The sequence below is a fragment of the Melanerpes formicivorus genome, unplaced genomic scaffold (assembly GCF_026170545.1).
Source record: "Melanerpes formicivorus ecotype bairdi unplaced genomic scaffold, bMelFor1.0.p_v2 SCAF_6, whole genome shotgun sequence".
NCBI lineage: Eukaryota > Metazoa > Chordata > Aves > Piciformes > Picidae > Melanerpes > Melanerpes formicivorus.
Genome location: NW_027142358.1, coordinates 5,213,208 through 5,231,197, shown reverse-complemented (window position 1 = coordinate 5,231,197; position 17,990 = coordinate 5,213,208).

The following is a 17,990-nucleotide window of genomic DNA, read 5'->3' as shown; positions in this document are numbered from 1 at the left end:
CATGGCACCAAGTGCCACATCCAATCTCCTCTTGAACACCTCAACCACCTCCCTGGGCAACCCGTTCCAATGACGAATGACTCGCTCAGTGAAGAACTTCCTCCTCACCTCAAGTCTAAACCTCCCCTGGCGCAGCTTGAGACTGTGTCCCCTTGTTCTGAAATTTCTTGGATTTCTTCTTCACTGATGGCTCCAAAGTCCACCCCAAACCACAGGGGAACTTTTGCATTAAAGCATCCTTCTGGAAGAAGACATATATGCTTATTTCCATTGTGAGGACAAAATATATTTAGCTGCACATGTCCCTATTCTCTCTATTCTTTGAAAAATTCCTACAGGGTTTAGTAGTAAAGTGCCATTTTATTTTCCCAATACAGAACTTGACTGTTTCCAGATTGCAAAATATTTCTAAAGATGTTGTCATTAAAATATAACTAGGTTTTCCTGTCCAGTTTCCAATCCATTTCATATTGGTAAAAGCTTCTAGATTGCCCTCACTGGAGTTTAGTAGCGAACAAAATAGTAATAAAAATTATTTCAGGGTCTAAGTCCAAAACACAGCTTTGCCAATAAGTCTGAGTTCACTTTAGGTTGAATTATCCCCTCTTTGGAGGGTGAACAGACTGAATCTCTTGCCCATTTAATCCTTTACTGTTCTCAGGTGAAAAAAACATTTGTTTGTTTTCTGTTAGGTTGAAATTCAGTCTGACTTTCCAATTAATACAGATTTTCATATGCATAGCTGTTCCAGTCTTTTTCTTAGCCAGTTCAAGGGACATGACAACCTTTGATATACCTCAGAACACCACATACTCTTTTACATATCTCTTAGATATTTTATCTTCTGTTCCAACAGTGTGGCCAAGCCAAGCAGCAGAGACCTGATTAAACCCTGCTGTAGCTGTCAACTCTCAGAACATTTTTAAGGGTCTTGTGCTACTTTTGCACTGACCAACATACTCTGGCTAAATGGACAGGCCAGTTGCATCTAGAACAGGAGAGTGGCCTCTGTGATAGGTGTTCTGCTATGCAACAATGCCTTCACCAGCATTTACCCCTATTCTGCCATCCACAGAAAGGTCTCTTGCAGCTTTGCTTCACAGGGGAAGTGCTGCAGGTCATCTGGATGGAAAACCCTCCAAGCTGTAGCTCTGCTGTAGCAAGTATTGACTGATAGTGGTGAGCAGATCAATTTTAAATGTGGTAGTGAGCTGTCTTCAAGTATTAAAGTTTTTTGTACCATAATCTGCAACTGAAGGTGAAAGTCTGTCCATAAACCAACACCACCAACTCCAGAGCCACAACCATTCTCCTTGAAACAGTTCTGCTTCAGCATGACATGCAGTGAAACAAAGAGCTGAAGCATTAAGTAAGATGCTCATTTGAAAACAAAAACAATAAAGCAAGCAGGACACTGTGTTTCTACTGGCTGCAAAGTGAGCAAAAGTTCAGGAGGGCAAGGGCAAAAGATAAATACACTGACTCATTTTTCTGGTAGAAAGATCAGAGGGCTGAAACAGCTGAGCCCAAGGTTTGGCAAATTCACCTTTCACACCACACATTTCAATGACTATGACACACACACACACAAGAGCCACAAGCAAGTTTGCATCTTTGCCAGGCTGCAAGCTTCGTTCCTGGCTATTCTCTTTGAGTCACAAATAAGCAGTAATTTATATTTTGAGGACTTGCCTCAGCAAACAGAAGCATAAAAAACAATTCCCAGCCATTTGTTTGTGTTGTTGTTGTTTTGGGGGTTTTTCCTTTTTTTTCTTCTGAGGTTAGCATTTATTTTAGATGACACTTTTTTTTCCCCCCTTGGCCGAGATGGGATATTTTCTCCATGCCTTTTATCAAACTGACAGGTGATATTGCTTTAAATTGGGCACCGCAGCATCAACAGAGCCTTTTTCATTTCAGACCTGAAGCATCAGTCGGGTGGATGAGAGCTCATTTCTCCCTTTATTTACTAAATGCAGATTGGGGTTTCAGGAGTGGGGAGAGCAGGAGAAGGGGAGAGGGATGCCCTGGGTGATAATGGGAATAAACGAGAGAGGACAGCAATAGAACAGCATAGCATGAAGCAGGCGGGATTTCATGGTGGGGTGATTAGATGACATCCATCTTCTTGTCTATAAACCATTCCCACAAGCATAGCTTTCAAACTCACTTTGTCCCCTGTCATGGCTCCTTCCCCATTAACAGGAGAAAAGGTGATAGGGGGTTGAGAGGATGTTCTTGGTAGATCTCTGTGCACTGCGGATGTAGCCAAGGGAGATACAGATCAAAGGTGAAATAGTTTCAGGCAAACCCTGCATTATTCTGTTTCTCTTCAATACAACACCCAGCCTGGGCCCCAGGAAGAAGCACTTTCATGAAGAAAGGAGAGAGATTGCTTGGCTGCCGTGATGGCCTGCCCAGTTAGTCCTCAATAGCTGCAGTATCCTAAGAGCATATCACATGGAAAAGATGATAAAAGGCAATTCCTGGCTATACACTTAAGGAAAGAATGTTTCTGAACAGTATCAATACATACATGGGGTTTTTTGAGCTGGAAGCACCTAACACTCTGTTTGTGAAATAGCCTCTCAGTGGACATTTTCATTTGTCTCAGTGATGTATCAACAGTTACCAAGCCTGAAATCTTAAAACACATTTTTATGGGGCTTCCTTTTAGGCACATTCCTCATGATTATTTATAAAAGGCTGGCAGCTTTGAATGAAACCATGAAACTACACAAGCTTTGGTATCCTCTGTATATTTCAACCAGTTACTGATCTAGACTCACTTTCATAACATTTAAACATTGTATTGAGAATAGCCATATGAGCAGGGTATAGAGACTGAACAAGCAGAGAATTCTGCTGCCTCTTTAGATGATCTCCTGCTGCTAGAGCACCAATTAGCCAGAAGGAGGTAGGATGTTTCACTGTCATAAAAGTGGGAGCAGGATTAAAGCACAGCAACTGTTGCTGAAAATTAAGGGAAGTGGGGTAGCCCTGCCCTTCTTTTGTGTTATAGAATTGTTATAGCACCAACCTGTGACAACAGACTGCCTGAAATAAGAGACAGAAGATCGAAATTCATGTCAAAAGCATCTTAGTGCTCTCTCCTCCCAGATGCTCTTCTGTTTCTATTGGAATAAAAGTCACCTGGATCAGAATACAGGTGGGGCTGTGTGTGCTTTAGACAGACTGACTGTTTTTCCTTTGTCTAGTGATCTCAATATTGCCCTGCAATTTCCTGCCATTATTTATGGTGGCTGGTACCTATCTCAAGAAGGACTTTATGATTCATTTTTTTATGAAAAGTAGCCAGGAGTCACCCCAGGGGAAAGTTTCGAAGTAATTTTTGTGATTCTCTAGAACTATGGCTGAATCCTTTGCTTTACCCCTGCAGAGCTGCAGCTCACAGATGCCTTCTGCAACCCTCCAGCAAAAAGTTCATCTCTCCTTCCCTTTGAATCATTGAATCATGGAACTGTTGAGGTTGGAGGAGACCTTTGAGATCATCAAGTCCAACCACTCACCTAGAGCTCACAACCTCACCAGTGATGCTGACACTGCCACTAAACCATGACCCTCAGCACCACATCCATATGTCTTTTAAATGCCTCTAGGGATGGTGACTCCACCACCTCCCTGGGTAGCCTGTCCCAGTGCCTGAGAACCCTTATGTGCCCCCTCTTATGTGCCCCCTATTCTGGGGTTGTTTTCCCCTCTCTGTAATTTCCTCAGCAGGAGAGCAACACTACCCCTACCCATAACTGTCCTGGGTACCGAGTGGAGCCACACACCAACCCATCAAGCAGCCAGCATATTTCATTCTTTTCATCACAAGTTCCCCTAAATGCTTTTAAACCAAAAAGTGAACTTTTACTAGAGCAATTAATTTTGTAAGTAGGCAACTCAAAGTGACTTGATGAGAAAGGAGTGCTAGAAAGTTTTACAGCCTGGAGGGTTTCACACATTAGAGGGCAGGTCAAAGACAATTGCTGGTGTGGCTGCTGTCAGCTCAGTGACTCTCTGGGGCACAATAAACTCACAGCAGTCCTGTCTGCTCCATGGGACTTGTCCTTCCTTAAACCACAGATGCTAGTCTGTGTGTCTATGCCCACTTCTCCCCACTGCTGAGAAGAGCTATTGGCTCTGCAGCTAATTGAGAGGATCTCTCCTTCCTGTCCTGCCATGGAGTCTGTGACCACATTTGGACTGCTGCTGAGGGATGGAGCAATGTTTCCTTCCCTCAGGGTGCCTCCACCAGATCCAGTCACTCTGTTGTTGTTAAAAAATGCCAAAATATATAACAGAAGAAATAAAAAGTGGGAAATAATAAATAAAATAGGTACTGTCTACTACACAAACTAAAATATGTCACTCAGTGACCTTCAATAGGGAGAGCCAGGTGGAAGGAGCACATCTCATGTCTGCTGTCATATTCCCACATAAACCTCTCTCAGAGCTGTTTAGCTGGGAAACATTTCCCTCAATTTCAGGGCACTTCTGCTTGAAATCTCCACGTGGAAAAAACCTAGTGTTAGTGTCTGTGGCACAACACAAATAAGCATATACAGGCTCAACATTGACATGCCGTTGCTGTGCCTTTGCAGGTGGTAAGGAAGTACTTAACTAAGCCATGAGATTTCTTTGCTGTCATTATCTGCTGCTGGGCTTTTGTTGCTTTCTGATTGGTACCACTAGAATTGGGAAGCACAATGAATATATGAAGGAGCCTGTCACCTCTTTTCTCAGTTGGAAAGCACATATCTGTTATGGACACTATAAAACACTCAGTCCCCATTTCAAAAGAAGTACAAAGTTTGTCAGGGTTTTGCTTCAAGGCAAGTAAACAATTTCACCTAAAAGATCATCATTATACTTAGCTTTTAATCTGAAGGTGAATCAGAATAGGCATTAGGAATTCACAGTGAATAACTGAGAAGGTAGGTGAGGATAGTTTCCTAAACTTGCCTGCATTTAGAAAAGATCATGGGAACAAGGAGAGCTGTGGGACTCTGCAAGGTCTGTGATGTTGTCAGATTTTATGCCACATCAACATCTAGAAAGATTTAGGCATATATAGCGTGAGGAATGTTAAAAGAACCCAGGTAGATGAGATGGCTTGTGTTATAGTAGTGATTATAAATAATTGAAATATCATGACAGGCAGAGAGAGGATGTCACATTACAAACCTACAAAATAAACTAAAAATCAAGATGGGGAGGGGAAATAAATCAAACCTGAATGACACAAAAACCCAGCAAAGCAAAGGATACAAATAGAATAAGCAACACTCTGTCATCAAATATTTAAAATGGCAAACCAAAAATAGTTCGCCTAATTCAAAACTCAGAATTATTCTGTTATGCAGAAGAGAGACACGTGCAGGAGAGCTGCAGGACTCTCTCCACAGTTCAGACTGACTCTTGCAGAGAATTTTTATACATTTCCTGGTCAGACATTTTCCTTTTTCTGCATCTGAGAAGAGCTGCAGTCAGAAATGCAAGGGGGTAGGGCAAGCAAAAGAAAAGCAAATGTGATTTCTACTCACTGTTGAAGTTGAAGATATCCCATACATGGAACTTGGCCTACCTCTGTCACTCCAAACTTCTGTTTAAATTCTACATTGATCACTTAACAGCACTGATTGAAGTATCACAGTATCACCAAGGTTGGAAGAGACCTCAAAGATCATCAAGTCCAATCTGTCACCACAGACCTCATGACTAGACCATGGCACCGAGTACCATGTCCAATCCCCTCTTGAACACCTCCAGGGACGGTGACTCCACCACCTCCCTGGGCAGCACATTCCAACGGCTAACAACTCTCTCTGTGACGAACTTCCTCCTCACCTTCAGCCTAAACTTCCCCTGGTGCAGCTTGAGACTGTGTCCTCTTGTTCTGGTGCTGGTTGCCTGGGAGAAGAGACCAACCCCCATCTGACTACAACCTCCCTTCAGGTAGTTGTAGAAAGCAATAAGGTCTCCCCTGAGCCTCTTTCTGAGTTGCTAATGCCCCGGGGAGAGCAAGCCATTTAGGGACAATGGGAGATCCTTTGAAAGAGCCTTTAGGAGAAAAATATATGCTCCTGGAACAGCTGAGGGGGAAAAAAAAAAAAAAAAAAAAAAAGAGAGAGAGACCACTTGGCTACCCACAGTAAGACAACAGCAGCAGACCAGCCTGGCTCTTCCTCCAGTCATCTTTGCTAGGCTCTCAACTCCTACTTTCATTCTGTACCACACCAACTACGATTGATTCCTATTACAATGACCCAGTGCTTAAGCACTCCAAGCAGGTAACTGTCTGTCCTGGCCATTAGTAAAACCTATCCAGATGAAGGCTGAATTTCTCCTGGAATGGCAAAAAAACCAGCCATGTTTATGATAAACTGTGCCAGAGCTAAAATGAGTTGTTGTTATCAAAGTTGCCAATGCCCACTTCCTCCCTCCTCTTGACATCTTCAGGACCCCTCACAAAATGCCAAGGAGAAATAATTCCTCAGTTAACAATGTTTCCAATTCATGGGGTGGAGGATTTGGTAACAAGAATTTTAACATAGTGTTTCCCATCAGTGATTTACATATGCATTCCTGTAACAAACCAGAGCATTTTCCCTTCAGCAAACACATGCTCTTTTGTAGGGACTGAACTTTTAAACTGTGTATTTCCACAGGAGCAGAGAAAAGCAGAGTCATGAAGGCACCATTTAATGAGCACAAACCCATTACTGATGCTAGTCCTCAGGAGAAATACAATAGGATATACCTAAATTGGTGCCATTTCTTCAATGACGATGAAGCAATACTGCTTGACACCAGCTGAGGATCTGATTCTGTTAATCTTCATTGACTGGGACATATATTTCCCAAAGCACTTCACTAGCTGAAGAAATGAAATGCAGCTAAGATTGGAGGATGAGGATGCAGCTCTTAAGGCAAAGGAGGGCAAAGGGAAACCACAGGCCAAATTTCTGTTCATCTCTGAAATGGCAATACAGCGGCAACGCACAAACATAGAGGACAAATATGAGCTGATTCTCATTACTGACCTGCACCAAAAACCTTTGCAAGTTCAGTGGTCTGGGTCATCTCCTAAACAAAGGTACAGTGTGTCCCCAGCCTTCCCCAAATAGAAGGTCAGCTCTTAGCTTCACTCCTTCTTCTGTAGAAGACTCTCTAACACTTTAGCATCCCTAAGTGACACCTCTGCTATCCTGTAGGTCCCTGTAGGATCTCATTCACTGAGTTAACCCCATGCAATCCAAGTAGAAGGCACATGGATTTTTGGGAAGACACAATCATGGAGTAAAACTGTGTTAGGTTTCTATTAAGTGGCTTGAGTAGATATTTGGAAAGCCCCTGAAGTATATAGAACAGTTGCCTCCAACTTTGGATGAACTATTAGGGGAAGAAAGGCATAAGATAGACAAAAGTCACCTTTGGACCCAGGCCACATCAGCTCTCATCTCTGCAACCCATTTTAGTTGCCCACTTGCTCAGTTACAAAGAAAATGGACCCCAAATCTTTCTCCAGCCACATTCATAAGGTACCTCTGTCACTGGGAAGCACTCACAACATAAGGATAAAGCTCTCATCTTGCCAAGGCTTTCTACATCATGAAAAAATACCAACTTTTCTAAGCAATCACCAGGCAAGAATTTGGCAGGAATTAAGACCTGGAAAAAGTAAGAGAAATGCTTTACAAAAACTTCATTTCTAGCCTCCACGTTATTCGTGATAAAGAAGAGACCAGACACACAGGAGGTATAAGGGAGAAGAAAAAATTCAGACAAGTTTGCTCAGGATCATACAGAAGCAGCAGAACTGAGAATGTCTTCCAGCATTTGGGAGACCACTAGGCACAAAGTCTCCCTATTATTTAACAGCCATAGCTTACAGGGGGTAATATTCCCAGGGCTTCTCTTTTCAGGTGTTTCAGCAGGACACTCACAGATTTTTAGTGTTTTCTTATTTGGGGTCTACACACACTAAATGGAAGTATTGCAATATACCCACACAGAACATCTCAGCCACATTTGGAACAGCCTAGGACACAGGACTGCAAAATAATTACTGAAGCAGGCATCTTTGTTGGGGGGTGGTGCTGTTAGTCTTTTCTCCTTACACAAATGCAAGCTGGGATTGTGTGACTTTTAAGTTTTAATGAAAAGCATGTCTCAAACCCAGTTCATCTGAAGGAACAAGGCCTTTTCCAATTTCAGCATCAATCTGTAAGCAAATAGCCCCAGTTTAATCAATCTGTTTTATTGTGATGGGATTTCCACCATCTCCCCTCCACCCCCCCCAGTCTTGTTTGTGCACCAGGGAGTAACAGCAGTTAAATCTCCTGTTCCATGGAAGAGAAATATGTTCATAATGTTAGTTAACAACCTAGAAAAATGTTTTCCCATGTGAAGGGCACACAGTTTGCAGTGTAACCAGAGGGGAAAAAAATAAATGACTGTGCCTCCTGAATGATTTCTTTCTTTGTGAAACCAATAAGCATATCCCACATTTTGTTATGACCCCTCAAGGTAGTTATGTCAGCCTTCAGACTGACAATAGGTCTCTAATGATGACAACTTTTAATCTTAGAAAATGTAACCTGAGGATTTGACATGAAAATGAAGCTGGTGAAGGGTCTGGAGAACAGGTTTTGAGAGGAGCAGGTGAGGAACTGGGGCTGTTTCATCTGAAGAAACACTGGTAAAGTCTCCCTCGAGCATCAAACTACCTGAAAGGACGTTGTGGCAAAGTGGAGGTCAGTCTCTTCTCTTTGGTAACAAGTGATAGGATAAGAGGAAATGGCCTCCAGTTGCACCAGGGGAGGTTTAGACTGGATATTAGAAGAAATTCTTCAATGAAAGAGTTATGAAACACTGGAATAGACTCCCCCAGGAGATGTTTAAAAGACACATAGGTGTGATACTAAGCAGAGTTAGATAATGACTGGACTTGATCTTAAAGGTCTTTTACAAACCAAACAATTCTATGATTCTATACAACCCAGACCAGAAGACAATACCAGGGTATGTTGATGTCCACCTTCCTCCTTCCTTTGCTTGGTTCTAAGTTGAGCTTTAAGGACAATCCCCTTGCTCTGCTTTGGGAAATATGATAGGACAAGGGAACACTCCCAAGACATGGCTCCCAGAAAGTCCTTAGTCATAATGTATTATGAAAATTTGCTCTGCCATTTGAGAGCAGAGCCTGCCTTTGATAGCTGGGCTTTTCAAGACCCCTTCTTTAACAAGGTTCAGACATATTGTCCAAGTTGCTGGAGAATGACTAGAAGCAAACAGGAACTCTGGATTTAAAAATAATATATGCAGACAGGCAGCTCAGCCTGTGTCCTGACAAACCAGAATTCATTCTACACACCCTAAAAAGGAGAGGACAACAACTTCATGCAGATAGGCTCAACAAAATAGTTTCTCCATCAGCAAGAGCTATATTCCTAATCACACAAGAAATTTCATGTAACCCTGTCCAAACTATCACTTGAAGCCCAGAGATAAGTAGAGTTACCAAGCTGTTATTCCATTTCTTGTATTACTTCATACTTCCTTGGTACGGAACATTAACATTTTATAGCCACTTCAAGTTGTATTTAGAGTATACATGAGTGCATCTTTTGCTGGATTCAGGCACCTGCAATTTGCATCTATGCTTAAAAGAATAATGAATGATTCAGATTACTTACTATCCAGGGCCTTCCGGATCGTCCCTCCATATGTAGTTTCAGGGCATAAGGACCATACTGCAAAGTCTAAGGCTGACATTTGCCTCCTTTTAAATTCCCTTTGAGGGGGAGAAAGGAAAAAAAAAAAAAGGCAACATATCTGACAGACACAGCTAGAAACAACTGAAGAAAGTCAGGCAGAGAATTAGTAGAGTCTTAAACTAGGTATCAGCTGAAGAGGCTTCTTCCTCATTAACCACTTGTCAAGGGTTAGGCCTGGGCAGCCACAGAATGAGCAACAGATACTCTCTATTAACTCTTCTCAAAGGGAAAAGAAAGGGAATAAGGGGCAGAGACTGATGAATTGTAGAAGAAAATTAAAACAGCTGAAAATAATTATGAAAACAATAAATGAGATATATGCAAAACCCATACCAAACTCAACCAAACTGATGGCAAGTACATCACTGTGATCATTGATACTGTGGGCAGACACTGGTGAAGTCCCAGACAGGACTCAGCAGAAGATGGGAACCAGATACAGGAGCTGGGTTCTGGAATTGTTTCCAGGAACACATGGAATAGCATAGAATAGCATGGAATAGCATAGAATAGCATGGAATAGCAGAGACCAGGTTGGAAAAGGCTTTCAAGATCATCAAGTCCAATCTATTACCCAACACCTTCTAATCAACTAAACCCTGGCACCAAGTGCCTCATCCAGTCTCTTCCTAAACACTTCCAGTGATGGTGACTCCACCACTTCCCTGGGCAGCCCATTCCAGTGGCCACTAACTCCTTCTGTGAAGAACTGGCACAGCTTGAGACTGTGTCCTCTTGTTCTGGTGCTGGTTGCCTGGGAGAAGAGACCAACCCCTGTCTCGCTACAACCTCCCTTCAGGTAGTTGTAGACAGCAATAAGGTCTCCTCTGAGCCTCCTCTTCTCCAGGCTAACCAACCCCACCTCCCTCAGCCTCTCCTCATAGGATCAAAGGCATAAAGGAGGGAGTCCTCCCTGAATGCCAGCCACTGATTAAGAGAAGCTTGGCGCTCAGCTTTTTACTGACTATGATGTATATGGAATGGAATACCTCACTGGTCAGTTTAGGGTCATCTGCTCTGTCTGCTCCTCCCTGCAGGTGTGTCCTTTTTCTTCCTGCAACCCTGATGTAGTACATGAGATTTAGCAGTGATCTTGGTCCTCAAGGGTGCAAATATAAAAGCTTTTCTGACTTGCAGAATATAAAGAATGGAATGATTTATTGAGTCCCAAAGTTTAAGTTGCAATATTTCTGAAGGGGCACCACAGGATTGTCATATTGTGAGAAGAACTTACTTAAAAACATTACACCTGAAGAGGGCAATTAGAAAAAGCCTGTGTTAGGAAAGCACAAACTCATCCCCTATGAATGGGTTTACACTATTTCTCTGGACTGAAAAGAACAAACCCCAGATAATCAGTTGTGAAAATCACTGATATTTAGGAGAAAAGTGGCACTGCTAAATGAGGTCAAGGTCCAAACTTCCAGAGCAAAACCCCAAAAAGTCAGTGGGAAGTTTTGTAAATGCTTTTCTCCTAGTGCTTTTATGTTGGGATAAGATTCATTTATTAAACACACAGGGATTTTGGTGGTTTTGTCTGCATTTGCCACATACCCTTCCAGAAAGTCCTGGGCTCAGTGGGTATGTCTTCCAGCTGGTGAAATGGAAAGCAGGAAGGACCAGAGGACCAGAGTTTGATTTGCTGGAAATCCATTCTGACTCTGGACAATGCCTGTATTGTGCTTACTGCAGAGAAGCTTCTGCCAGTTGCTTTTCTCAGGTGTACAGTGCATGTGCAGAGAGATCCGCTGGACATGCGGTGATAGTATCCAAGTATGGAAAGTCTTGGAGGTCTTTTCCAAGCAAAACAATTCTATGACATTTGATGATATCAAAAGACTCCAAGGATAAATAAAAGGTAAATTCCAACTACCTAAAGACACCCTCTCAAGTGCACTAAATCAATGTGTATGGATCCAATGTGAAATCTGTGATGGATTCTAAGATTTGACCCATTTTTGGTTTCTTCTGATGGAGGAATGCCAAGTTTATACTAAGTCTTTGCATAGACACTTCAGAAAGCTGTCTCAGTTGATCCAGTTGGCTGAAAATCCAGCACAATTTCTCTCTCTACCCCTTGAGAGAACAGTGAGGCAAGCTAAAGAATACCACATTTTATTTGATTTTTCTAAAGCCCATTTCTCAGGCAGAGATTCCCCTGCTAGTTTGTAAGAACAACAACTTGCTGTGACACAGTAAGCAGCAATGTTTAGGCCAGGACAGATTGCTGGCCAGTGAGTAGGTGTGGGCATGCTGAAAAATGTGGGTTTTACCCATATGGTCAACAGATGGGATAAGAGGAACTTCTTCAAAAGAAACACAAGTCGTTTGTGCTATGGCTGCTTGGAACAACAACAACAGATGATGCCAGGCACTTCTCACCAGGCTCTTTGTGCCCTTCTAGCTTCCTCCAGATTATGTTGCCATCCTTAACTCCATCTTTGCTCTAACTCTGGAGATATTACCACCAGGAGTGCTTAGCTTGCCCAAGGATCTGAACAGTTGTGTGCAAAATAAAATATTTTCTTTACACTTTCACCATAAAGTATGCTCTGACTTTTAGGAAGCACTTAAGTAGATGGGGAATTTGGATACCAAGAAGCTTTGGGGAGTTTCATGTCTAGATTGCTCTGTGTGTGGCAAAACCCAAGTTTTCATAACAGATCTCCTTCCCAACAGAAAGCTGATATTGATACTTTGGATAGTAAATATTCACTAGGCACTACTGCTCTGAAGTTATTAGTAAAGGCTACTGAAGGGGAGATTTATCACATGAAATAACAAAGAGTGTAAAACTCACAATATTACATCCCCAATGAATAATTCATCAAGTGATAAGCATGTCTACTCAGGTCACATTCAGAATGTGTGAGGACTGGTTTCAGACAAATCTGAGCTGAAATGGAGATTGACACCGGCAAAAGTGGTACATCTGAAGCAGAAGTTAAAATCTAAACTCTGACCTTCAAACAGTTTAGACAGATTTCACTTCTGGATGAGAATCCACAGTGAATTGATGGTAATTTTCCTCTCTGATGCTTTCCTAGTTATTTCTCTAGAGAAGTTATGAAATATATTGGCTTTGAAGGGGTCTGGTACTTGATATGGTCCTGAAAGGCGTACTAGTATCAGGCTCTCTTGGCGCTGCATATAGGCCAAAGAAAATGCCATGTGAGGGGTTGGAAGATACTTGTAAACCGGCTCTAGGCTAGGAACATAGCTCCTCAGCCACTCATAAATGAAAAGGGCAAATCACAGACCAGAACACCATTAGGGACAAGGGCTGGTCCATTAATGAGCCTCTTCAGTTACAATTAGCTGAATGAATTTTAGCCTCTTTACATGTATTATCAGATTCCCGACCCCCATCATTCTTTCCTTTCCAGAATACGCTTTCCCTTTGCACCAAAATCAGCACAAAGGTAATCCACATTAGATCAAAGCAGGTGAGTTATCAGGAACTTCTGCAGAACCACACAGAATTCTGAATATGCTTTTGCATATTTATTTCCACTGAAATGTTTACGAAGCTCATACATTTTATATTAAAGCAGCATACAAAAAGATTCCTGACAGCGTAGCTGTTTCTTTATCCCTGCAAACTGGAAAATGATAACAGTGTCATTACAACTGGCACCATCTGGTGATTTAGGGCATGATAAGGATTGTGGAAAAAAAATGAGAACTTGGAGAGTTCAAAATGATCAGGAAGTTGCTTCACATACAAGATACACAGCACAAAATCATTGTTGTGGGTTTAAGACTGGATGTCTTAACCATGGAGTTGAAAGCCCACCAAGTACCAGAGAGGTGGAGGGAGGTGGATACTGAGAAAATGGTAATATTTTTCATTTTATGAATAGAATAGAATAGAATAGAATAGAATAGAATAGAATAGAATAGAATAGAATAGAATAGAATAGAATAGAATAGAACAGAGAATAGACCAGACCAGTTTGGAAAAGACCTTTGAGATCATCAAGTCCAACCTATCATGCAACACCATCTAATTAACTAAACCATGGCACCAAGCACCCCATCAAGTCTCCTTCTGAACACCTCCAATGATGGTGACTCCACCACCGCCCTGGACAGCACATTCCAATGGCCAGTCACTCTCTCTATGAAGAACTTCTTCCAAGCATCCAGCCTAACCCCCCCTCAGTGCAGCTTGAGACTGTGTCCTCTTGTTCTGGTGCTGATTGCCTGGGCAAAGAGACCAATCCCCACCTGGCTACAACCTCCCTTCAGGTAGCTGTAGAGAGCAATAAGGTCTCCCCTGAGCCTCCTCTTCTCCAGGCTAAGCAACCCCAGCTCCCTCCACCTCTCCTCATAAGTCTTGTGCTCCAAACCCCTCACCAGCTTTCTTGCCCTTTATAAAGAGACCTTTCTGCCTATTTTGCCCTTTCCCCTCCCTCTTATCCCAGCAAGCTGGCATCTCTCTAGTATTTATGGAGGTTTTCAGCTTTGAGCATCCTGGCTAATTTTTTGCTACATCATTCAGGCCTGGGTAGAGTGGTATAGGGGAAAGGGGATGAGCATTGAATCCTGGGGGTTTGGCCTGGTTCAGGGAGAAGGTTTTGGACAATGTCGGCCTAGTGAGGTCTCAGTAAAGTTCAGGATGGAGAGAACTGGGCTGTGGCTGAATATGAATTTGTGTATTTTGTATGGTTTTGTATTGTTGTATATAGCCGCAAATAGTATTTCCATTTAAATTTCCAATTCTGTCCAATCCTGTGTGGAGCATTTTTATTTTACTCCTTCAGGAAGGGGTAAAACAGCTTGTGTCAGCTCAAACCCATGACAAGCATCCTTACAGGTTGGGAGCAAAGTTTCCTCTTGTACGGTGCTGTATATCCAGTAACAACCTCATCTCTGTAGCAAGAGCATAAGAGAACATAAAAAGAGTATTCCAGTGTTATTTGGTCCCAGCTTCAAAAGATTTTCAGATTCCATGACAGACATGCTGGTTTTGCACTTAGAAGCCATTTTACAGGGTTTCTATGACACTTTTATTGTATCTTAGGTGCCCTGCATGATAGTCCAAATGCAGGAGAACTTAAGTCCTTGACTGGAACCATCATCATCACAAATTGCTTTTGACAATAAACTACTGATTTTGTGGCTCATAAAACCTTTAAGAGAGGGAAACATACTCTTTCTTCTCTCTGTCTATGACCTGTCATCATGGAGACCAATACTGGATTCAAGCATTTATGAAGTCTTATGGTACAAATATCAAGTTGTTGTCCTTGTGGAACTGATCTCAACTTCCAGAATTGAACAGCAGAGAAAACTAGCCATTTATCTTTTAAAAAACCCCACAGAACTTATGTAAATCAGATGTGAATGGAGAGGTGAAAGGAATCACCCTCAGATTATGCCTCCAGTGGGTCACCTTCTGGTCACTGCAATTTGAGTTCTAGGAACAACAAGGAAGAGTTTATTGGATTGAGAAAGGTTTGTCCATTTTTACTCTTGATCTCCATGAATCTCATTCTCTAACCTTCCTCATCGAAAACTAATTCTCTGATTTTGCCCATATAATTCTGAAATCCAAGGCTTTTGATTGAAATTCCCTTCCCTCACACATCCGGCCAAATGTTCCCACTTGCAGCTTATTTAAATAGTGTAATTGAATCACATTTTCTCAGGCCTCTTTGGTGATTCCATCAGAAATGCCTGGGTCCCCATGGAGCTCTTTCTTATCTTTAGCAGGAAGAAATAAGTCTGACTCTTTTCACTCTTTTTAGTGTGGTTGAATACTGGAAATCAGGACTAATCTGTGACTGCTCAGCACTGCTTTCCCTGCTACAGCAATTACATATTTTCTCCATTTTAATCACCAAACCTGAACAATCTGCTGTGAGCAAGGTCCTTGTTCCCCAGGTCTTCTAGCTAAACCACTATACTCTTTGATTTATACTACATTCTTTTACAAAACTAAGAATACTTATGATATCCTAAAATGCACCTGAACATAGGGTGGCTTTTCATCTTTTTACTGTTTTTCACCTTCAGTTAAATTCCCAAGACTCACTCCCTTTCAGAGTGCAGCTTCTAACACCTCTTCTGAAAGATACCTCTTTTTGTTTTTTTCCCCTCAGTATTGCTGTATCTTTTTATTCTGCTGTTATCTATATTAAACTGCCATCCAAGTTTGCAGCCATCAGAGTTAATCTAGAATGCAGTTTTTCATATGCTTGTTGCAAAATTTCAGTTCTCCATTCCTATATGAGTTTTTGTTTGGTTGGTTTTCCTTCATCTCTGACTTCAGAGGTGATTACCTGTGGGCTGCTGGCGTGCAAGTTATTTACCAAGTTAATAAAACCCGAGGGATTTCTTCACTCATCTCCTCAGTACTTTGTGTTTTCCTTTGGTTTCTCATGTTCCCTTTCTGCATGAAGTTATACTGTCCCTGAGCAGATTCAAAGAAACTATTGAATCAGGAGTAAAGAAGGAGGAAAATCAAAAAGACAAAATCAATAGCTATCTATGATTATTTGCTTGATGGTTTCACACCACCCCGTGGTTCCTTAACTAGAAGCAGGCTACATCATTATCAAAGTTGCATTCCTTTCACTTACAGTGTTACATTAGTAATCAGTGAGCTGTATTTAAGGAACTGCTCACACATTTGGAAGCCAGCTTATTACATCATAAGGTCCCACCTCCAGCTAGCCTGTAGGAACCAAGATACTAACTTCTATCTCACCCCAGTTATGGGGAAAAAGAAAGGTTTGTTGTAGCTGAACTCAAACTGCCTCACTTTGCAGTTGGGTTGTGCCAAAAGCATCCATTTAGTCTGTTACTGTGTCTCAATTCACATCCACAAATGTGGCAAACTGATAACTAGCAATCACAGAAAAACCACCTCCAGACCAGAGTGCACTATCACAAGCACTATTGCTTGTTGTAACATTTGATTTAGTCTAAAAGAAGCAATCTGTAAGTGGACAAACCCTTTAAAAGGGAAGTCTCCCAGAAACCCAAGAAAAGAACCACATGGCAAAAATCAGCACCCTATTTTGGGAGAAAAGTGTCCAATGCCTATGTTTAATGGAAATTATCTGTACAACAGGGTACCCTGCATTCAGAAAACAGTGAAGATCCAACACACAGAAAAAAAGAACTTGCTTGTAACATTGATATTGTCTAAATGCAACTGCAATTGTTTTTCCTTACAGAAATATAACCACATTGAGTTTTCTCCATCACTCAATGTGTAAGCCAAAGTCTGCTACATAGAGAGAACACTGTGATATGCTGAAATACAAATGTATTTCATGTGCTCAGGTGTAAGAAGCAGGCAGTAAAAAGTGCCAGCTCACCTTCTGAATCCAGTTCAAATACAGCCAAACCACTATGAGTCCCTTTGTAGATTCATAAGAAAATCACAATAATATGGAAATATAAGCAGAATAAGTTAGAAGTGTTATACTAAAGAGGATGGAGAAAAAAGGACTTTACTATAATAGTCCAACAGACTTACTCTGCTCCTCCCAGATGTTGTAAACACTTCTTTGAACTGCTGTAGCTGGATGCTAACTGAGCATTACTTTCTTGATAGCAAAAAAAGCCTCCTAAGTACAGTAGAGCCTTCATTTCCAGAAAGGCCAATCCTTTAATCCTGTGCATCCCCAAGCAGTCAGGCTGGACAACAAAGACTCCTGAGTGTTGTGTGGTCTCTGCAACTTCCATAGGTAGTACTGGCTGTAGAAATTGCTGTTCCTTCACTGAAACACACCAATGATTCAGCTATGCTGTCAAATCTCTTTTTTTTTCTGCCCAACATGTGCTTTCTCTGTGTTAAACACCATGCTTTGGATTAACCTGTAAAGGGGCCCAGCTCTCCTCACCCACATTTAAAACCTTTATATACCTGCTTATGGGTTGACGGAGAGGGGGTAAAAAGAGGTGAAAGCTTTTGATTCCCAGAATAACAGCCTTTTCTTAATTATTTGCTTCATTTATGCATTACATGATCAAGGAACAGACACAAAGCTAAAGGAATACAATGTTTAGAGCAGATATGTAGCAAGTGTTAGAGAAGCATTTAAACTAATCCTAACAGGGTATTAAAAGAGTTGTCAGCATAACAATAACAATTGCATATTTGTAGGAATATTTTCATTATCAGAGATTCAGATTTATTTCTTGGCCTGGCATAGCAAAACCTTGCCTAGTAAAGATGTATTCTGG